The following is a 24135-nucleotide window of genomic DNA, read 5'->3' on the forward strand; positions in this document are numbered from 1 at the left end:
CAGGGTTTTTTTTTTGCCCCTGAGTCCAAGACATTTGATGTTGAACCGATACAGAGTCCCAATCCGATACTTCTATAATACATTAAAAAATAATGTAATGTTTTATTAATCTTATTTCAACATTTAACTCTTAATGTTCGAGCACTTCTGTGGCGTAGCTCGAACATTCAAGTAATAAATGAAATACTTTTTTCCACTTTGGACTTGGACTAGTGAACGTGTCAAACTCAAGGCCCGGGGGCCAAATGTAGACCTCCAAGTCATTTTTTATGGCCCCCGAGAGCTGTGTGCAGACATGTGTTTTTTGTAAAATGCTGCATCTTTCACACATGTTCCTAACAGCCCACATTTGTTGGTTGTTCTGCAGTTCTGCCCCTCTCAACTGTGACAAAAGAGTTCTGAACAAAGTTAATGTCATAACTTGTGTTGGATGATATTTTTCTTTATTTATTATTTCCTATTTACTTGAACAAGTTTGATTATTGATCGATGGAGTAGTGTGGTTTTCTTAACCTGATCAATTGAAAGGATTTATGTTATAATTCAGCTACATGGCAATAACAGTAGCAACACGCTGCAGTCAGGAAATGAATAATCTGCTGGAGGTGACTATTGAAAGTTATTTGAACTTTTTTGTTTTTTCCAGCATGTGCTGACATGTTGATCTACATATGGCGCTCAGGATCAGCACTGGACAGCTCCATAGGTAGTCGGCTACATATGTAGCTGTCCAGTGCTGATCCTGAAAGTGACGTCTTTTCCGCTGCATTGACTCGGGGAATGTTCTTTATCTTGCCCACTTCGGTTGTTTTTTTTTGGTTTGCTCATGTCCATAACAAGACAAGGTGGTGGCTTTTTGGTTTTGCTTTGATTTTGTATCGATTATCTTTGTTCCTGCGTGATGATTGCATTTGAATGGAACTTTTCCACATTATTAGATGTGTTAATTTATTCCCATCACAAACTTTGGTTCATACTTATGATTTTTCTCATTTACAGTATGGCTTTATCTATAACAATTTTTAAGTTACAACCTTTAAAAGTGTGATAGCAAAACTGAATATTTTATTGTAATTACTGTGGTGGCTAAAGAGTTAAATAAAAAAACGAATAGTTATTTAACAGCATGTTAAAGAACCACTGACCTTCTAATTAGTAGAGGACTGTTTCCTATCACTCCACCTGAGCCACGTTTCACCCCTACCATTTTTTCCTTTATATAATAAAAAAAGTCAGGATGCTTTTCCAAGGCCTTTTTCAAGTAGATGGAAATTCCATTAAAAAAATTATAGTTTTTTTTTAAACGGACTCTACGGCAATGGAAATGTTCTCTGCTGTCAAGCAGCTGAATAGAATTATACAGGGTAATGAGAAAAAAAACGAATTAAATGTGTAAAATTAACAGAAATATATATACACATTACCTAAAGCTTCGCAGACGAAAAATCGTTGTTTCCAATCTCCTAAAGTTGTAACTGGAATTTAGTAATGTGTACAGCATATAAATGTTCCTAATCTGTTTAGTTTGTGTTTATTATATTATTAGAAGTCCAATAGATTTGATATGTTAGTTGTATAATGGGGGGTGGCGGTGAGATTTAATAAGTTTTCTTCTTCCCACTCCCTTTCGAGCTCTATATAATGAAGTATTTGTTATTTCTGGTGTACATGGCATTTGGTGCTTTGCTTTGGACATATTTCTACATTTTGTTTGACAAATTATGGTATTATTTTTTTTTTCTTATGCTTGAAACAATAAACAAACAACAAACAAAACAAACTGTTGTATTAACAACTGTGATCATTACTATGCCACTCCTATTTGTATCCAAGTAGACAGAGAAGATTCATTCTGCATCAGATCCCAAAGACATTTTTGCATTATGGTGCAAATCAGGTCCCTTCATGACTGTGATTTCTTTTGGTGATTGAATTGTATATTTTACAAGATTTTTTTTTAAGCCTCCATTATAAGTAAATGGGAAAAATCAGTTTGTTTGTTTTTTTTAACCAAACGGGTATCCAGATATGGGATATGAGCTGCTAGACAAAGACCCATCTTCAAAAAAAAAAAAAAGGAATGTAATTGAGATCTATCCAGCAGTTTTTCCGTAATTCTGCTAGCAGACAGACAAATGGTGTCAAAAACACAACCTCCTTGGCGGAGCAGTCTCTATTCCTGAACCCGCTGGAGAGCAGCTGGTTTATTTGCACCTTGTTGTTTATAGAGGTTAACCCAAACACAAAGAGGCTTCTCTGAAGATGAATCTCTTTGTGCAGTAGGTAGTAAGGAAATGTGCAGCTTAGGTGCACAAAGTGGCCATTTCTTTAATTAATGAGGCACCGTTGCCTTTTTTTCCTCCTTTATACTATTGATGACTGTCAAATGAATTTTTTTTTTCAGATTCAGATATTGTTGAACAGATTTCCTTTTGAGCTTCGGAACCCTCTGAAAAGACAACGCTGCCTTGGTATCTCGGCCTTACGGCAGCTGTGGCAGTGTGATTTGAGAGCAAAGTCGCTGGCGGGGCAAACAAAGTCGACATCTGTCAAACATGATGTCTGTTTTGAAACAAGCATTTTGGGACACCACATGTGAAAGCAGCATCTGATTGTGAGTGACAGTTTCCTCTCTATGGTGAGTAGATAAACAGTGAACAAGCGGGATGAGGGAGTGATCGGGCAGTGTGTGTGTGTGTGTGTGTGTGTGTGTGTGTGTGGTTAGGTTATGCTTTGTTTTAGTCTTCCAGTGATGGAAGCACCAGATTGATGTGTGTAATCAAATGTCAACACTGCGTATCAGCTTTGGCATAATAAAAACACAACCGCCGCTATATGGAGACCACTGTGTGTGTGTGTGTCTGGCACCTTTACTTTCTGCTAGAATGTCATTTTATTTTCTGAAAAGAATAACTTAAAATGCTTTTATTTATTTTTTAAATGCAAACAATAACATTTGTATCAATACATGTTAAAAAAAACGGCCAATGTAATATTTCAAATAAATTAGACAGAGTTTTTAAAACTATTGTTTTGTTACAATTTAAAAATCTTAATAAAATTGTAAATAAACAAGTTAAAACTGTAAACTTTGAAAGCCGGAATACGACAAATGTAATGACGACTACTACTACTACTACTACTACTACTACTACCAGAGCCGGCTCTAGGCATAGGCGAACTAGGCGATTGCCTAGGGCGCCACCAGCTGGAGGGGGCGCCACTCCAAGCCTCGAAAAAAAAATTTATTAAAAAAAAAAAAAAAAGATTTTTTTTTTTTTAAATAAACTAATAATAGTTATAATTTATAGCCCCAACGGGCGCCCTTTTCTCATGTTCTGCCTAGAAAATAAAAAACAAACAAATACAGGAAAAAATTAACCCCCCCCCCCCCCCCCCTCGTTTGTCATTCTTGGTATGACCTGAAACACAATGCCTTGACCGTCCAAGGAGAGGGGGGAGGGGGCGATTTATCAGTGCGCACCTCAGCTAGACCGTGACAGTTGCTGCTGCAGAGGAGCTTCTCCAAACTAAAGCTTGTAAAAACTTACCTGAGATCCACGATGTCACAAGAGCGCCTCAATGGACTTGCTTTAATAAGCATAAATCATGAGCTTTCAAGACAGGTATCATTTGATGATACCATCAGTATCATCAAATGATACTTGTCTGAATGAAAGTTGTCTGAATCTGAATCTGAATCTGAACCATCGATGCCTTTGCTGCAAGGAAGTCCAGACGTGTAAAATGTTAAATGTAAGCTATCATGGCAAAATTATTTGCTATGTATCTGTTTTGCATTGTTTGTGTGGAAGCTGTCAGGACTTTTAATTTCCTCTTAATCTGAACAGTAACCCTGTTTTATTTGTTTATTTATTTTATTTTATTTAATTATTATTATTATTTAATTATTATTTGTATTGTATAGCGTGTGCTAGTTGTTTTGAAGAATAATTAAACTTTTAACGTCCGTCATATGGCTGTTGTTATTAATGTTTTATATATATTATGTTTGCCGTGTATGCGGGCGGGGGGGGGGGGGGGGGGCGCAAAATCATAATCTCGCCTAGGGCACCAAAATGGCCCTGACTACTACTACTACTACTAACTATTCAAGATTAAATGTTTTTGGTTAGAAAGATTAACTTCTCCACATTTTCTGACGACACAAAACGTTGGATTTCTCCACTTGCCACAGTCATCAGGCCACACAGTTTCTTCAACAGTCTCCTTTCCTGGCCAAGGTAAAATAAAATGCCTCACCTCCCTGCTGTCTCTCGCTCCCAGCCAGGGGCCTCTCAGTCTGTAAATGGGGGGGGGGGGCTGAAAGACTCAAAAACGCTGAGTATCGCTTCAGTCGCAGCAAGTTTCCCTTCAATGATCAAAGTGCAACTTGTGGAACATGGAGTTGTAAAAAAGCCAGGAATAAGGGCAGAACATAGAAATGTCTATGCTTGTTCTAAGTGTGTGTGTGTGGGGGGGGGGGTCTTCATGAGGAACTTCCTTTGATATCGTGAATATACAGCTACTATTTCAGCTAATGAAAAATATGTTGTTGCTTTAAGATCAGGAAACTCAAGCGGCGCAGCAACATGGCAACGTCTGGCAAGAAGGTATTTGTTATATTTACGAGGGACACGTGCAGCATGACGTCACTTCCTGTGACACTATTGGTTGAATTCCGTCAGGCGGGGCAAAAGCAGCTTGAAGCTACTCGCGCGAGTATGTCTGTGCTCCATAAGGATAAGAAATCCCGGGTCTTCTACGAAGGCAAATGGGAAGTGACTCATCACTCCCTTGGCAGTGACTCCCTGCACCTTTGGAGCACTGAATATGTCTGTTGCCAAGTGCGAGTTATGTAAACTTGGAATTCAAAGAGGACGACAAACCTGATACGCCACCTCAAAAACAAACACCCGAGTCCATACGGTGAGTTTACCCAGGCAACGCAGCCGAAGTCGAGTCAGCCCACGCCGCAGGACATCTTTAAGAAGAGAGAAAAAATGTCCCACGACAGCCCAAAGGTGCAGGGAGTCACTCGTGAGATGTTGGATTTAATTTGGTTAATAAAGGGCTTTGTGGCCCAGTGTTGATCGTGTACCGAGTGGCTTTCTAGTTCATCGTGTTCCCGAGTTCCTTAGTAATGCATAATGGAGGTGCACATCCGGAGGTTTGCAGAGCACATTAACCAAAAATAGAAGCAGGACTTGGCCTCTGCTTGAATTTCACAGAATGTGGATGAACAACTGTGAGAATTTGTTTTCCAAAACAGACGAGGGAGGAAGGAAAGGATCACTGTACTACAACTGCAGAATACGACAACAACAATGTGAAAAACGTTCAACGGGATGGATTCCAGAGCAAAAGCTTGCATTGCCTCCAGGGTAGTTTTGAAGGGATTATATTATCTCAGCCAGCCTAGGAACACCCTAGGCTGGTTATGGTTGGATGAGAGGGATAGAAACAAGGAGCACAAATAAATCCAATGCACGTTCTCCTCAGAACACTGTGTATTTGTCACTTTTTGTTTGTCCATCTTGTATGTTCACTGTGGTGTGCACAGCCCTCTACGGCGGTAAACAGGTAATAAAACTAATAAAATATGAATAGGCTTCGCCAAGAGGGCAGGTGACGGTCACAATCACTATAAAAATGTAATTGTATAAAACTCTAGCAGTGACTGACGTCATGTATGTTGTCACTCTTGAGCACAAATGCAGACAAGTTAATAATAATAAATAAAAAAAGATTCTGACTTGAAGAATAAATTAAAAATTAAAAATGTGTGATGAATGGAATACACAGCAATTGTAAAAAATGACATTGGCGGTTTGCACGTTTAGACTAACTGTGTGCATGCAGCAACAGATCATCCCAACGCTTGCATTTGATTGGTCCACAAACAGGATGAAATGGGTGAAGCCTTATGTGGGGAGGCCAGTAGCGCTGCAACCAATCCCCTTGAAGGGGCTTGTCTCTCTCTCTCCCTCGCTGTATTACAGTAGCATCAGGAAAGAGAAATTGAAGGGAGGGGGAAAAAATGTTGAGAAGGGTTCGTGTTAGTGGCTCACTTAGAAGCCCCTTAAAGCGGGCCTCAAGCAGACGCAGCAAGAATGAGCGAAGAGGAGGAGGAAGCTGAACCTCAGCTGAGAGGGATCTGCAGTTCCTCCTCATTATGGGATAAATCTGAGACATAGCAAGAGGCATCAACACCCCCTTTATGTAAAATAGTCCTAAAATATATGACCGCTCAATAGAGTGCTCTATGCTGCCAGGGATTGCATGTGATTTTAATTCCGTTGTACAATGTACAAAGACAATAAAATATTTCTATTTCTATTTATTTAAAGTCGACAAAATGTGATCAAATTACAATTATTAACTTGCCAGTAGACATATATCCATATCATGACCGGCCGTGTTTGGTCTGTAGCAGAAATATACAAAGCAAAGATGTATAGTACTAAATTCTTGCTAATAAACAAACTAGCCACCCAAGGTTTTAAAGTCATGAGATTACTTCCCCCCCCCCCCCCCCCCCCCCTGCATAACAAGATGTGTCTTGTTTACGAGACGAAAACAAATATGATGAAATGGTCAGAACCGAATTGAAATGAAAACACAAAGAAACACACGTACAAAACAAAAAAAGGGAAGAAACAGTAAAGGTTGGTAGTGGAGTTTATTACATACGGGGGTATTAAAGACACCTTCAGTCATAACGGTTGAAATATGTACCGGTATATAACAAAAAATATATATCTCAAGGTGAAGCAAAGTTTCAGCGACAAACATGTGGTATAATTAAAATACTAAAGTCAGCAATCCATCGTAGCGCTACGGAGATGCAACAGCTATTTAGCCCAAAGAACAAGCAGAAGGATAACGTCGACCTCGAAGAACCAAGAGGAACGGCAGAAACAGGTGTTAGTTCTCTCCCCTTCCATGAAGTAATTTCATCTACTGATAAGTATAGATTAGGTTACTTGTAAACTCATAATAAACAATCCAGGAAACAACTTTGATCAATTCAAAATTACAAATAATTGCACCGCTGAAAATCCTTGGGAGGTCACTTCACACACACACACACACACTTATCTAAATGCATGCATGTGCACAAGGACACACACACACACACTCCAAGGTTTCATGAGTGGCTGCACTAATGAGCCAGTCTTGCTTTTTAATGTGGCAATAAAACATTCAAGTTAACTCTCAATAAAGATAATGAAAAGGCCTTCGTTTAGATCAATGGAAATTGAGCCTTTCCTCATCCACACAGATGGAAGCAATGGAGATAATAGACGTTTGGCTGCCTACATAAATATATTTAGCCTGGCGATTAGTAGTCTGATTCCAATTAAACAGAAACTGTGCATTTTCAGGGACACAGAACAGCTTTCTGGAAACGTCCCTGTGTTTGTGCAACATGGGACGAAGTGAACTGAGTGAAGAACGTTATTGTGTAATTGTCCATTTTAAGTTGTTGTTGCGGATTACAGGTCAACAGGTCACCCGCAAAGACCACACGAGGTGCCCCACAAGTCTGTTAAAAAAAAGATATATTGATATTTATATTTCCTTGTTAAAGCATTGTTGATGTTTATTGTGAGAAATCATTGTCAGCTCAGCCATGCGCTGTGCCAGCGGATTTTGGCTCATTTTTCCAAGACGCACAGAAAAAAAAAAAAGAGTCCCTTCTTTCATGGCGGTGAAAAAAAGTGTGTTCCAAGCGTTTTTCGTTCTGGAGATATTGGCCGTTGAAATGAGGCGGAAATTCACCAAAATCAGCAGTTTCCGACAGAAAACGGAGAAAAAAAACGGCTTTTGGTACAGAGAAACATCTTCTAGCAGATCGCTGACTTTGACTTTTTGTTGTTTTAGTGACACATCGAACATCTCAACAGTTGTTTACCGCTAGAATACAACAACAACAACAACATAGGATGCAATCGATGCCAACCAAACTGACTTGTTAAGATATCCCTGACCACAACAGGCTGTGCAAACCGTGTGATCCCTCTGGTCTGCGCCATTGTTCATCGCCACCGACTCATTCAGATGAGGCGTTCAAATTCCATCAGTGCTACGTGTACGGAAAGCCTGCGGGGGGGGGGGTTCATGTTCATACCTCCATCTCACCAAGAGCCTTTAGGGCTTCAAACAAGACCGAATCACACCAGAGGATCTACTAAAGTTAGGCTGCGGCTACACAATTACGTCTCGTAAGGAATCCATTAGCCCCCGTTCACATTAAGGAGAAATGTGAGGCTGTGGAAAATAAAGGAGCAGTCGGCTGCATGTGAAAATATACACAGGAGGCAAATGCAGATTCATTTCTCACCTATTCCTGACTCACTCTTCACAATTGTGATTCAACATCTGGACAGCCCATAAACACTTCTGCATTTCGCCACTGTAAACACCGACTGTCAGGTATTTTCGGGTTTAACAGACAAAGAGAAAATTCAGGAGTAAAGACCACGGTGATGAAATTCTGAAGCAATCGCCGCTGACAACAAAAAAAAAGCTATTTAACAGTTTATTCCTAGTTTCCTTTGAATTAGAAATGAACATCTGTAATTCTTTACCTATTTATGTGGGTTATTTAGTACCTGTCACAGGAGTAGGGAGTTAAAAATGCTTCATAGATTACAACATTTCTAATTGTGTTTGCGATATAATACTAGAAATATCCTGCGTCCCAGCCACGTCGTTGATCCAGACGTGTTTTAATGCCAAAATAAAAAGATGAAATTGTGATGCACCGTGTTTTATCCACTCGTGTTGCAGAAATTTTCTCTTTTGAAGGAGCATTTGTTTTTTTTTGCAGGGCTGACCACAAGGTCGCCAAAATTTGCAGATTTGCAAAACTGAAATTTGGTCGTATCTGTTATCTCTTCTCTTCGTTCATTATTAACAAGGAATTGGCCAAGCACAAAAAAGCACACAAAATAAACATGACTACAGGTCAAAACTCCAGACTCCAGTGAAATTAACAACAATCCGAATCAATTATGGGTTCTTGCATTTTATGTAGGTGAAAATATTAAAATGGATGTATTGTACTTTTTCTGTTAGGTTATTTCCTATAATCCTCTTTCTCCATTTTTTTATTTTTTTTTCTAATTTTATTTTTAACAGAATAATTCACAAATCTTTCTACAGACCAAATAATTAATATTTACCTTATCGCATTACTTAGTTATTAAAGCATTATCACACTTGTAAAACTTTTGCTTTGCTAAAAACATAAACTGTCGATCCTTATCAAAACCTCACCTTAAATTGTTAACAAAATGTTATTTGAATGTTTGCTGTTGAGATAACTTTCAAAATAAAAGAGTGTACAGAACAGCATTGACAGTTAAATTAAAGCAGAACCAACATTAAATTCCATGTAATGGGACACTGAACTGGGTAATAAAGTGCGTCAGTGTCCAGACGTGACGGTGTAGTGAAAACTTGTGAATGCATGTTTGTGTGTGCAATTGCACATATGCATGCACAAATTCCATACTGCCTAGAATTTGCTTCAAAATCCTGTGCTGCGCCTCAAGGCCCCCTTAGAATCTCATCATAGAAAAGAAAATGTATATCCCACTGTAATAGGTGGGAAGGACGATCCTTCGACAGTTTCTTTTTATACACAGCATTCACACCCTTTCAGACGAATCTCTGATTCATAAAACTGGCAGAAATGATATATTGAATCGAACGATTCACCAGATGATTTTAAGATAATTCTCTGACACCATAAGCCATACAGAGAAAAGGTGCAAAACCAAAACAGCCTCTGAGGCTTCATTTAGCCCCAACTCTTATAATAACTAATACATAAATAAACGGAATAATAACTGTATCAGAGATCTGTGCAAAGATCCATCCCTTTATAGGCAGCTCCAAACAGTAGCCCTAAACATTCATTCATTCATCTTCTGAACGGCTTCGTCCGTTACCGGATCAGCAGTCAACGGGCGAGAGGCGGGGTACACCCTGGACAAGCCGCCAGCTCATCACAGGGCCACACCCACACGCACACACACATACACACACACACACACCGAGGGGCAATTTAGTGTGCGTCTGTATAACACACTAATCAAAGCGCCAGTAGCTTTGTTTGTCTGAGGCAGTGCTTTCCCACAAAAACAGATACGTGTTGACCAGACATGATGTGAAGCGTCATGATTGGTCTAATACGGGGGTTAATTGTGGCAACGACCCCTTACAGCTCAAGCCAAAAGTATAGTAGTAGTAGTAGTAGTTCTTTTCAACATAGCTGGAGAAGGGAGTATGGATTTAGTCCGAGAGGAAAGTGTGGCCTGCAGGACATCGAGCGTGCGGCGGCATTTTGAGACTGAACACGAAAAGAAAAAACTGGAGCACGAGCAATGTTTGCTAAACTTAGACTTAGACTTAGTGTATACAGAACAACATTTTGTTGCATTTAGGCTCAGTACAGTTTTTATAATATATCAAAATATAATAAATAAAATAGATTTAACGATATAATGCACTGTAATAACAACAATAAACAGAGCAGCACCTTCAAGACGTTTTGTGCTGTTAAAAAAAAAACAGGCAACTACACAACACTGATTTATAGATTACATATAACAATCAAATAAGGTACTTGGTAGTTCAGTGATCATGTTTAAATACTGCAAAACACTGTAAAAAAAACAGATAATTACAAATGGTTTTCATTAAAGAAGTAAGCGCTGAGCTTGAGCAGGTTGTAAAGCGGTACGCGTCATGAAAAACGTTGCCGACCTCTGGTCTCCGGTCGTGGGCATATTTTACCGAAAGGTCAATTGAATTGTACATCAACAGCATAAACACAACAAACCATTTATTAAGAAAAACACCCACAGGAAATAGAGATTGTGGAAGAAAATTAGAAATTATACTATTACCTCGGCATTTGTAAAAACATTTTTTGACGAAAGATTAAAGGAAATACACGTCCTAGTATGTGGATCAAGGCCAAATTATTATTATTATTTATGCTAAATCAGACTGTAAAACTACCCCCCCCCCACACACACACACACACCTTTCACTTTGTGGCACACAATTGTTGATATGTCCTGATCAATAGTTGCTATAATTTCAAACGTGCTAACATTCACACAGAAACATTTTCACCAGCAGCTCTGGTCCTTTGGACTCTCCTCAGCTCCGCGCTAATCCCGTCTGTCTCCTCCCGCAACGAGCACAGACTGATGACCTCCAGGACAGAAGCCACGCAACACCTCTGTGCGTGGCTGCGCGCACTTCGGAAGCCACGTCCGGACCTTCCACCCGTTACCCTCCCCGCACACTAAAAACGGCTTCCTGCGCACTAATAGGCCTCCGTTTGGGTCTGTGTTTCCATCGGCGTCTGGCCCTGCTGCAGTCAGCCACGCATACGTGCGTGTGGAATGCGGGGGGGGGGACGGGGGCGCCCCCGCCTTTAACAAAAACACCACGCGCAGCGCAGCAGCGACGTGGCTCCGTGGAAAGCAGCGCTGAATGAATGCGTAATAACGAGACGCCCTGCGGCCCCAGCGCACATCAGGCCCCGATGACGTCCCGTTATTGATTAATCCGGACATTCTGTTGCGTGTGACGTCACTCCATAAATCTGGACATTCGTCTGAACATTGCGCTGCTCGATCTGAGGTGAGCGCGTCAGACTCGAGTCCCTTTTCGTGAGTCGCTCCTGGGACGCTCGAGTTGACTTCAAAGCAAAACTTTCAACTTCTACGGAACACCGTGTTTACCAAGAAGATTCGACCCGCATCGATCCGATCCGAGGGGCGTATCCTAAACATGTAACGTCACTGGGCTCGTACAGTTTCCAACACTGGCAGTGGTTTTTATTTTAATCTATTTTTTTTTCTCAAAGGCGTTCGAACCGAAGACGTGTCATCGCGCCAGCGATTACAAAGAAAAGGGCATTTTATTTTTGTTGGATTAATACAGTTATTAGAAGCCAATAATTACACACAACTCGTAAGACACGATTGTCACACCTCGGCCAGGGAACGCACACAAGTTAAAAGCGACACTGCGCCTCGGCTGCGGCGCACGGAGAGGCAGGTGACGCTGCGTAACCAGCAGCGCGCAGCATTTATCAGCCAAACGCAGCAGAGAAAGGGTAAATGATCACCACTACATGGGGGCATTGTGAAAAATGTGCACGAAGGGCAAAAGTAACTTACATTAGTCCATGCAAACACAAAGGTAAGCAGACGCGCCGTTAATCCAGTTTGTTTTTAGATTTGTATGAACGCAGTTGGACTGCGCCTCTCTTTAGTCCCGCCCCGCGGCAGGACGACAGCGTTATATATGCTTACTATAGAATCCACCTCGACGTCCAATCACAAGCCTCCTTCTCTGCGGTAGCGTCAGCTCCAATTGGTCGAGATGTCCGTCAGTCTTGTGCTGAACGTCCAGCTGTCTCCTTCCCATTTAGGGGTGTGTCGTGACGTACTACAGTTTGATTAGTGGTAAACAATTGCGTCGAAAAGAATCCTTTATAAAACAAATAAAAATGCACAATTTCACAGATATTTTTATTTTTTTTGCAGGTTGTGAAAAGTCATGGCTTTTTGCTTGCCTGCCCTGCCTGAATGGGGACTGGAAGAAATTCTATGAAACGCTATAAATATCTTCATATTTTGGTGCAAGTGTGTTCAATATGTGTGTTAAATTTAAAATATTTAAAAATGTATCTAACTTTGCCTTTCTAACGATGAACTATTAATGACTTATATATGCATAATATATGAAAGTTCCAGCATCCTCTATCGCTCTCTTTCTGCTTGCCCTGTCTACAAAAGAGGAGGCAACAGACACACACGCACATGCCAAGATCATAACAGCCAAGAGGTCTCAGCACAGTGTGTCTATGTGGAGGCAAAGCAGAGCTACCATGTTCACTTTATGTATTCATCCCTTGAGGTTTGTGTTTTTCTTTTTTTTGGTCTGGGCTAGGCAACAAGCAATAATACAAATGAGACGGGCAACATTAGCCCCCGTCTGTCCAATAAAAAGCTAATTGAAGTCTGCTTAGTCTGAGTATGTGGAATAATTGTTAGACGTGGGATGCTTTTAAAATGCCATAAACAGCACTTTATTTGAAACTATAATATACCATACATGTTTCTACATATTGCATTATGACATGTTATTTTTAAGATAACATGTCATGATGCAGACCGCCTCTCGCCCATTGACTGGTATAATCTGTGTGATACTCTAAAGACATATTTGCTGTACTCAGAGAATGAAGTGGGATTTGGGGATTTCTAAATTCGGCTGCTATAAAGTGCCAGAGTAAGTCCACAGGAAAAAATAAGTAACTTCTTACTTTTTAACAGAGGCTAGCCGTATTGTATGTATTGTATTTGTAAATGCATATTCAAGAACTATTCCCATGCAGTGACATGCTCTGTGTGTAAATCCTGGTACCTGTCACATGTGTACTTGCCAATCCCCAGCGCTTAAGTAGTGAACTGATCAAACGGAAAAATTCAGCAACATGGCAATGACAATAGCAACAAGCTGCAGTCAGGAAATGAATAATCTGCTGGAGGTGACTATTGAAAGTTATTTGAACTTTTTTGTTTTTTCCAGCACGTGCTGACATGTTGATCCCGGCTACATATGGTGCTCAGGATCAGCACTGGACAGCTCCATAGGTAGTCGGCTATACATGGAGCTGTCCAGTGCTGATCCTGAAAGTGACGTCTTTTCCGCGGCATTGACTCGGGGAATGTTCTTTATCTTGCCCACTTCTGTTTTTTTTTTGGTTTGCTCATGTCCATGACAAGACAAGGTGGTGGCTTTTTGCTTTTGCTTTGATTTTGTATCGATTCTCTTTGTTCCTGCGTGATGATTGCATTTGAATGGAACTTTTCCACATTATTAGATGTGTTAATTTATTCCCATCACAAACTTTGGTTCATACTTATGATTTTTCTCATTTACAGTTTGGCTTTATCTCTAGCAATTTTTAAGTTACAACCTTTTCAAAAAGTGATATCAAAACTGAATATTTTATTGTAATTACTGAGTTAAATAAAAAAAACGAATAGTTATTTAACAGCATGTTAAGGAGTTACATTTATTTTACATTAAATGACATTACATTTAATTACATTTTTACTGTGTTACGGTTTACATTTGGCCTTTGGAGGGCAAACATAATGCTAATGTGGCCCTTGGAGAAAATGAGTTTGACACCCCTGACCTAAGATAAGTCTACGTTAAACATAAAACAATCCAACCCTGAAAAAAAAAGAACTGAAATGTTGAATTGGAAATTCCGATCTTCCCAAATTCCCAAATGCCAGCAATCAATTTCATCACTCAGGAAACGGCTTTAAGACCAAGCCGTTAGATGGCTTGTAATGAATATTCATGCATGAATGTCTCTGCGTTCTGGGGTCCACCAGCTTGATCTTTTCACCCCGTGATAAGAAGTTATTTTATGTGTAACTTCTCGAATGTACTCAAACACAGAACACAGGGCCCACAAAGAATGCACATTTTATATTGCATGCCCGATATATCGATATTCTTCATACATTCATTTTCTGAACCGCGTTGTCCGTTACCGGGTCGCGGGTCGTGCTGGAGCGCATGCCAGCAGGCAATGGGCGAGAGGCGGGGAACACCCTGGACAAGCTGCCAGGTCATCGCAGGGCCGTCTTGATACCTACATATTTTTGCAGCTGGATCAGGTACCTTCTGGGCAAATGCACGTAATAAATGTAATACAGTAGATTAATAAGTAGGAGAATGTGAACAATGACATTTGGATGGCATGAAATAGACTTATATTAAGCTGATTATTATTACAAATCCACATGTGATCCTGTATGCATTTAATAATTGAGATTAAAGAAGAAAGAAAAGGAAAGTTATGCAATCCACGACTTTATTCATTCAAATCTTATGCTTTATATTCAAAGCACATTATATTTACTGATATACTGACCCCATGTTCCAGTTGTGCTCATTCAAATTCCCCCGTGCTTGACTGGAATTTATGCAGCTATTTTTCAAGAATATGGGTCAAGTTTAGTGCTTCCTGAAACCTGTGATGACATTGCTGTGGATTTGGAAGACAAGGCAGAGCTGAGGGAAGGCCTTGCTGTCACAGGGACAACGCCCTCCCCGGACGGTGCAATCCTGCCCAGATATCCCTGAGAAACTTGTGGCACATGAGGCAAAGTTGATCAAAAAGTGCATTTTCCAATTTCTGCACCATTCCTTTGGTTTGTGTAATCTCATTGCTCCTTGCAAGTTTTGACTGCAGCTGAAACAATTAGTGTGAGGACTGCATTCATGCAAGCAAAGGTCCAGGCATGTGTGAGAGCCAATGGGCCAAGGCATGGCCTGCCTGCCTGCCTGCGATATATTTGCTTTTCCAGCTGTTTCCGAGACTCACCCTGTGAGTGGGAGAGAAAGTGATGAATATGCGTGTGTTGATTTTCAGGTCGGCAGTGGGGGAGTCGAAGTGAGATATTGAGATTCATTCTAGGAAGGAAGATAGTGACGGAGAGTGGACTAAAGATGGAAATTAGCCATTGGCTATAATCTTACATATTTACGTGTAAACGTTCATGAATATGTATTGTCCCTGTTTAAATAAACTCAAACTCAAAGAAGCTGTGTCTTTGTGTGTCCTGCGCTGTAATTTATTTGTTGCTATTATGCTGGAATGTGTTTGCCAAATGGAAACACCCACAGACAACCCAGTCACATCACCTTTTTTTTATCTAGCTCTTACAGACATTAGGGGAGATGAAGCCCCCCCCCCACACACACACACAAGCCTTGCTGCTCCTCATATAGACTGAGCAGCCTCTCAGAGGCATGCTGTAGGGAAGATATCAAGCGTACATCAATTAACATTCGAGTATTTAGGCTGCATATATGCACACATGTTTAAAGAGTATACATGATCAACATTGGTTTAATGTAAATTCTAATTGTTATATATGACGTAAACATTAGAGCACGTGCGTCAAACTCAAGGCCCGGGGGGGCCAAATGTGTCCACCATATTTTGTGGCCCACGAGAGCTGTGTTTTTATAAAATGCTGCATCTGTCACACATGTTCTTAGCAGCTCTCAATTGTTGGTTGCACTGCAGATCTGTCCCTCTCAAAAGAGTTTTGAACAAAGTTAATGTGCTGGATGATATTTTACTTTATTTAATGTGTGCAAACCTTTACACGGGGGCCTTACCTTTAAGTGCAGAATAAATCCCCACAAGCACGGGAAACAATTCATGCTATCACAGGTAACTATGCGAATGAATATGGATTTTACAATTTGTGGGTAGAAACATCGTCAAATATGAGTGTTGTTCTTTAAAAAATACATTAAAAATCTATTTTGAAATAAAGATAAAATAGGGCTTCCTCCCACCACCAAAAACATGCAAATTAGGTGAATTGGTTACATTAAATTGCCAGTGTGTGTGTGTGTGTGTGTGTGTGAATGATTGTCTGTCTGTGTGTGGCTCTGCGATGATCAGGCGGCAACAAACAAAGCGGTTCGGAAGATGATGAAGTGGGGTGAACACGAGCACTGTTAACATGGATTGTCTGTTTTTCGGATGCATCGCTCAGTGTTTGCATCTGAGTTTGTTTGAGAACAATTGTATTCCATTTAAAAATTTACTGAGAATCAATAGCTGTTATTTATTGTTTCTAATTCTGATGTTAAAATTCATTTTAATGTCGCAGTATTACAAAGGGAAATACACAACTTTAGGTTCTCTCCCACGACGGTGCAACAGAATCCTCCTGATGCATCTTTGTTATCTAATTGATAACCTTTTGGAGATGATCCAGATCAACATGTGGACGGTGTAAATCCAATTAGGAGGGAAATGAGCTGCCGAGTGCTTTTCTAGTTCCCACTTGTTTCAGTTCTTCAGGAACCGCTTAATGTGAAGTGACTGGGCTGGGAAGAGGATACACACCAAGCACCAACACTTCCAGCCGGATTGAATGCGGTCCATTGCATAGCGCGGTCAGAGATCAGTGCGATCATAGTGCACCGCCCGCGCACAGCGCGTCTGAGCAAAAATAGTTTTCATCTCTGTTCCTACAGTAGCAAGAGGAAGAAGTGGAAGGATGTATAATCTTTGTTTCAGAATCATTGAGAATGTGTGGTCCCCTGTTGTGGGACACTACTTAGCTTACTGCCAGAGCATACAGGGGGCAGCAATAGATTTTTCTTAAAATGAGCATTACTTCTCTGAAAGCTCATAAAAGGAGAGACGAAGGAATGAAATACAATGAAATGACTCTCCTCCTCTCGCTCTCTCTCTCACTCCCCTCACGCTCCCTCCTTCTCAACCCAACCGGTCCAGACAGATGGCCACCCACGCTGAGCCTTAGGCTCTGTCCAAGGTTTCTGCCTGTTAAAGGGAAGTATTTCCTTGCCTCCATCTCCAAAGTGCTTGCTCCTGTGGGTCAAGTTGGGTTCTGTCTTTCCCTGCTAATCCTGTAAAGTGCCTTGCGATGACTTCCTTTTGTGTTCTGGGCCTGGCGTTATAGAAATAAAATTGAATTGAATTGAATTGAAAGAGTGAAATAAAATTGCTACTAATATAACTTACTTTTTTATTCTGTAACTGCACATGTTAAATGCCATAATTTGAATCACTATATATTGAAAGAAGATAATTCAGAGACCACAAACCTCGCCCATTCCAAAGGATCCCTTCTGTATTGAGATTCATTCACCACGAAAACGTTACACCTAACACTCAGATCTTTTCATAATAATAATATTTTCATAAAGCTGCTCCAGAGGAGACAGTATTTCCAGTTCCATTGAGTGGGTCATGCCAAAAATGTAATTAGCTGTTGCTATCGCTGATATCTGTCTCTGATAATAGTTGAATTCAAATTAATTTTTTTCGAGGCAAATATCTTCACTCTGACGCAGATGAGCCGTCCGTTGGGCCTTGGCAGAGGTATGTGTGTTTCTGATTTTATTCTAGAAAATGGTGTAACGTCTAATTTACAATAAAATTCAGTGCTGATGTTCGTCTCTTGAATACATGATATTGGTGTGTTTTTTCTCTACACCTGAATTCTGCCAATAGATCTGTAACACGAGGGAAATAAATGTTTGTGGTTGACGTGGAAGAGGAGGCAAAGGACTGAACGGAGGGGACAATAGGCCGACACCATTCAACAGCCCTGATTTATGTCAAGCCGTTGCACAACATCCCCCCCCCCCCCCCCCCTTTGCTCGTGCCTCCCTTTCTTGTTTCAACACTGGCTGCCCTGCCTTTGCCTTTATCTCCTTCTAGCTGAATTCAGCAGACAAAGGCTAAAGTGATTCTGAAAACAAAAACATTGAAACATGGAAACATGGAAAACGACTAAATCTATGCGATGAGAAAATAGGATCATTTGAATTAAATTAGTTAATATTTAATGCAACATAACTTTATTATACACATTTCCCCGCTTTGGATTAAAGTACAAGAGAAACATGACAATGCATGCAGTGAATCTGTTTCCTTTCTCGTCCTGCTGTATTCCAACCTGCCTCCCACTCCCACTCCCACTAGCTCTCCCTCCGCTCCCTCATGACCTTTGCTCTACTGGGACTCATTACAAGTAATGAAGAGGAAACCAAAAGCTTGATATTATGTAGGTGTGTGGATACACTCTGGCGCCTCTCACCACAATAAACTGCTGTACACCTCGGTATGCATGTATTTTATAGATACTTCAGGGGTTGCCCAAAGATGACGTGAATAAATGTGAAAGTCACACCTGCTTTATCTGGCATGTGCAGCCTAATACTGTAGCAGCGTGCATTATCACAGGAATGAACTGTATTTCCACTCCACTCATGATAAAATGAATGCATGCCCATTGCACTTCAACCAGAGGGTCACCAGTTCAAGTCCCGCTCCTGTGTGGACTGGTGGCTGGAGAGGAGCCAGTCTACCTCCAGGGCACTGCCCAAGGGCTCCTTGTCCTTATTTTACTTAGGCCCCCTAAATAACCTTCTTATGTTTTTGGACAAACAAACAGGATGACTGGCAGCTTATGGTGAGGAGTGAGACATCAGCTTCAAATTTTATATGAACTGTTGCTTTTGTCTTTTTTTATGTCTCTTGTTTCAACACCATGTCTTGACTGCTTAGCATGACGATATGAAATTAAGTTGATGATGCCCACTGTGGCTGAAATAAAATATGTGTGTGTGTACAAGCTCAGCTTATGAGTCTTATGATATAAAGTGAAATTCCTCATTATCTGCCAGCTGGTGCCAAATCTCTGCATATATGGAATATGAAGCTGGGTGGAGAGATAGTCTCAACATGACGGAGACACTGCAGAGTATTGTGGCTTCAGCGCCGCATCACATCCCAAACTGGATCCTCACACAACCGGAGGCCCAGTGTTGGAAATGACGTTCAAAAACTACTGCTATAATTTAAGGATCATGCATAAAGGATGAGGGCTTCCTTTTGTCAACGCAGTGCAAGCAGAGTAGCCCAGCAGGGTATAATTTCATTTCCGGGAGCATTTCTTGTGGCATTTTTGTTTTTGTATCCTCACTTTCATTGAACTATGAAATCATACATTTCCCCTCCTTAGTGGCAGTTTCCTACCAATAAAAGTACTCTTTTGATGACCAGACATCCTGAACTTGTTCCCCATGACTGGAAACTGGCAGCAGGTTCTGAAGAAATGTGTCATCCTGGGTTCAATTCAGTAATCCTTAACGTGCCGTAGTTTTATTTCTGTCTCAGGTTTGTCAGGATTTCCTCCCACTGTTGGCCACGTGATCTGCCGAGGAGCTGTGGCGAGGCAGCAAATACAAATACAAGGTGGACATTATTCTGAATTTTTCAATAAATGGACAAAATAAAGAAGAAGAAGAATTCAATATTTAATAGCTATCCTTTCAACTTGTACTGAGATGTGTTTTTCCCCTCCGCCGAGGTGGAGGTTATGTAATCGCCGGCGTTGCTTTGTTTTTCTGTTAGCAAGAAAACTCAAACAGACGATTTTGGTGATAATCCAGGCGATATCCTGGAATATGGATCACTTTGAAATTTCTTTAGCATTGCAGTCAATGGATATTCAAAATTAGTTCCTCAATATTTCATTTGATTTTGATGTTTATGGAATGTGACACAGTCATGTAGGGTGTGGGCCTCTATCTTACCACCGAATTCTATCCGGATCGGATCCAGAGTGAATCAGTCAGAGGTTTAATGAAAGGTCAATGTTGCGTGACGGTCTCCATGCTGCTCCAGATGCTTTTCCACCCAAGCAGGAGACACTGACTGACTGTAATTTGAGGGTATAAATATAGAGGATATTTAATCTTGGTTAGAATTCCAACATTACTCAGGACCTCTTAAAAATCAAGAGCATGAGTTCCAGTGTGTGGTAAGTCACACAAGCCTTAAAGCGCTAAATAGAGACCATTAACACTGTTCTTCTGTTAGAAAATCAGTTCACCTGCCCTGCCCTGGAGTGGATTGTAGGCCAAGATGCTCTAATCCAATCAAACAATTCAATTCAAATGTATTTCTATAGTGTCAGATCATAACAGAAAGTCATCTCAAGGCACTTTACAGGTGAAGCTGGGAAATACCTGCAGCGAAAGACAGAACCCAACTTGTTCCACAAGAGCAAGCACTTTGGCAACGGAGGCAAGGAAAAACCCTCCCTTTAACATGCAGAAACCTTGAACAGAACCTAGGCTCATAGTGGGTGGCCATCTGTCTAGACTGGTTGGGTTGAGAAGGAGGGAGAGAGAGAGAGACAATGACAGAGTGGGAGAGACAAGGACAGGTAGAAGGAGAGTCAAAAACAAAGAGTAAGTAACAAACTTAGGAATCAGCATATGGCAGCTCAACTGGCATATTGTCAACCTTTGACACAATAATCCACAACCTTCATTACTGTGGGATGCATTATGAGAGATTCCAGTCGTAGAATCACTGCCGGTACAATTTAGAGAGACGCTGAGCTTTGCTGATTTCACCGCCACACGAGGAAATGGGAGCAGAACTATAGAACGTGTTGCTGCACACGATGGGTAAAGTTGGATACGGAGGATCAAAGCAACGTCAATTGGGAGACGCTGAGGTTACACATTTAATAATAATCCTACTTTAGTTACACCCTGTCTTGCCCCAGTCGAAAGAGCAGACGGACCGTCTCCGTGCTATTATTACTGCAGCGCATGCAATGAATGCTGCGTCGCTCTTTCATGAATTGTGTTGAACTCTGATGCTTGTTGTAAATGACCAGGTTATGGTGCAGCTCCGGTGACAGATAGAGGTCATATCTCAAAGAAAATGATTAAAAAAAACACAGTCAGTTTCGGTTCCAGAGTAAACAAGACCCCCCCACCCACCCCTGCAACTTCCTACCATGCAAGCACTGCACATGCACGGTCAGAAAGTGCATTTAATCGTCACTCAGACACTTTTTGCAGAGTATGGATCACTGCACACTTGCGATGGCGACAATACGAGGATGAGAAGGGCAACGCTGATTGGCTTTCCATTTCCAGAAACCAAAGGTTCATCCCCTCGCAGCCCCCCCCCCCCCCCCCCCCCAACAGGCTGCTGACCGCTGACCTTTTCCTTTCACAATGCTGCACCATGTAACCAGATGCTGCAGCATCAGTGATATGATAAATGGCTCAATTATTTCCCCAAATAAATGGCTCAATTAGATTCATTTTTGTCCTCAAAGTAACTGGTGTGATTTATAACCCCCCCCCCCCCCATCAACCAAAACATGCATCTGAGTCAAGAAATATTCAATCATACATTAATTTGGTGATGCTTTTTCCTTCTTGTTCAGCTGAATTCAGGCATGTGTGTGTGTGTGTGTTATGCCATAGATCCTTGCCGCTCTATCTCCTTGTCATTTTTCTGACATCGTTGCAACTGCCCCCCCCCCTCTCTCTCTCTCTCTCTCTCTCTCTCACACACACACACACACACAAAACCTTCGTTCACAGTAATAAGCTTGTCTGTGGGAGTTCTTCTCGGTACAGTACACAGTCTGTGGCTTTTATCAGGGTGTCCCACCTGGAGGGAGTCTGGGAGTAGACAGATTTAGATCTCTTTCTGCGCCGCAGGAATGAATGAGGAGTGTTTGTGTTGTGCGGTGTTTAAACAGTGCTCTTTTTTGGGTTGGTAAGTGGCTCCAGGAGTGTGAGGCTGCATAATGATGCTGTTGGATGAAAGTGTTGGATCTGTAGCATGTCAACAAAGAATTTACAAAAGTTGCTGGAGGGCAACGTTCCCTCTAAGATGCGCGCGCGCGCAATTGCGCACTGCTGATGCGTTCTTCGCGCAGCGAAACTCTCCTCTGCGCACAAAAACAAAATCCAACCTGAATTAAAAATAAAAGAAACACGTAGAAACTAATCCTGTGCTACTTTTCAATGTGAGCCGGTGAGTGACCGGTGACCGGCTGCTGCAGCCAACGATGAGAGTCACGTGCGTTTTTACGCAGCTAATCGACGTCCGGCGCCACAGGTGTTTGTGCGAACAAAGCGGCGTGGCCGATGTGGAGGGAAGACGCGCTCATGATGTGACGTGCTGCTGATGTCGACCCTTTATAATAATGACAAGAGGGGGCCTACCCTACGCCTGTTTGCCTTTGTGTGGCTGTGCTTACACACCATGGCCTATGGCTGGCACACAGCAAATGAGGATGAACAATAATAGATTGTAAACAACATTTGTGACCTATTTCCAGCATTAAAGTGTAGGTTGAACCAGCTGTGACACTGACAGCCTCACATCCTCTTGGATTTCAATCATATTCTTGCATCCAAAGTCCAGAAACACATTGATCTGCAACCAATCCTGCTTAGCAGGTCAACTATGTTTCTGTGTGTATCTGTATCTGTATTTTTTGGGTATGTGTGTTTGCTGGTCACAGATGGGGCTAAAGGAGCAGCAGCTCAAGAGGGAATCGTATGCTCACGTGTTGCAGATTGTGTGGATTAAGATGTGTAGGATATCGGGTTAAGCAACACGCCGCACCCGTGCATTGAGCTGTGTGTGGAAGGCCGCGTACCACTCAGGCAGAGAGTGGTTGCATCGTAAATAAGAATCACGCTCCTTTCACTGCAATGCAGAAGATTGCCAAACATGGCAAACAGGATTCTAAATTATAATGGAGCTATCATCCACATAGAGAACATGTGTGGCACACTACGAGGAAAGCATGTGTGTGAAAAATGATGTCTCAGGAAGATAGTTGCAGCTAGACCTCCTTCCTTGTGTGGAAGTTGTCTTGTGAGTTTCTTCTCAGTCTGATATGGCCTTTTTTTCTTATTGTGCAAAAAATTACAATTGGATTGCATTTTAGATAGACAGACAGACATATATATATATATTTATATAGATAGATAGATAGATAGATAGACAGACAGACAGACAGACAGACAGACACTGGCCCCATGTGGCAAATGTCGGTACTACAATGCATCGATAACCTCACAACTGCTACTTCATTAGAAACAAAACTGTTAAATAAATACATGAACAACACGTATAGTTTTAAGATTGATTTGTACTCTTTGTGTTACCTCTAAACTAGAGATACAAATGTAGAAAATACAAATCTTTAATGTTACACTGGCAACTAAATAGATAGCCAATAGCAGAATACCATTAGGTCCAAAGGATTATATTCTAATTCTACAGATTACAATAATTCTACTTACACCATAATTTCGGTCATAGTAAGAGTTATATGGAAATTGAAAAAGCCAAACTGACGTGACGTACGTCAGAGTTCGGTCCCATGGTGTAATGGTTAGCACTCTGGACTTTGAATCCAGCGATCCGAGTTCAAATCTCGGTGGGACCTCGTCCTTTTCGCTCCTTGTAAAAGTCCAGAAAAATATACATGCACTGTTCGTCCTTGATATTGGACGAATGAGGCGAATCTAATAACAATAGTTATATGAATAAGTGAGTGCAGCTGGGTACAACAACCGAATTTAATGGTACTTTTAAAACGGTAAAATTCAAGATGCAAAATATAAATAAATATTCTTCAAATATACATTTCATCAACATTTTATTGCACTGTTTCTGGA

General features: G+C 41.1%; 1 non-coding gene across 1 annotated transcript; it reads left to right on the plus strand.

The window, feature by feature from the left end:
• The first annotated feature begins 23831 nt into the window (after nt 1-23831).
• trnaq-uug (transfer RNA glutamine (anticodon UUG)) lies at nt 23832-23903 on the plus strand. Its single transcript has one exon. It is a non-coding gene; the product is annotated as a tRNA-Gln (tRNA).
• The last annotated feature ends 232 nt before the right edge of the window (nt 23904-24135 follow it).

Source organism: Brachionichthys hirsutus, chromosome 2 (genome assembly GCF_040956055.1).
Source record: "Brachionichthys hirsutus isolate HB-005 chromosome 2, CSIRO-AGI_Bhir_v1, whole genome shotgun sequence".
Taxonomy (NCBI): domain Eukaryota; kingdom Metazoa; phylum Chordata; class Actinopteri; order Lophiiformes; family Brachionichthyidae; genus Brachionichthys; species Brachionichthys hirsutus.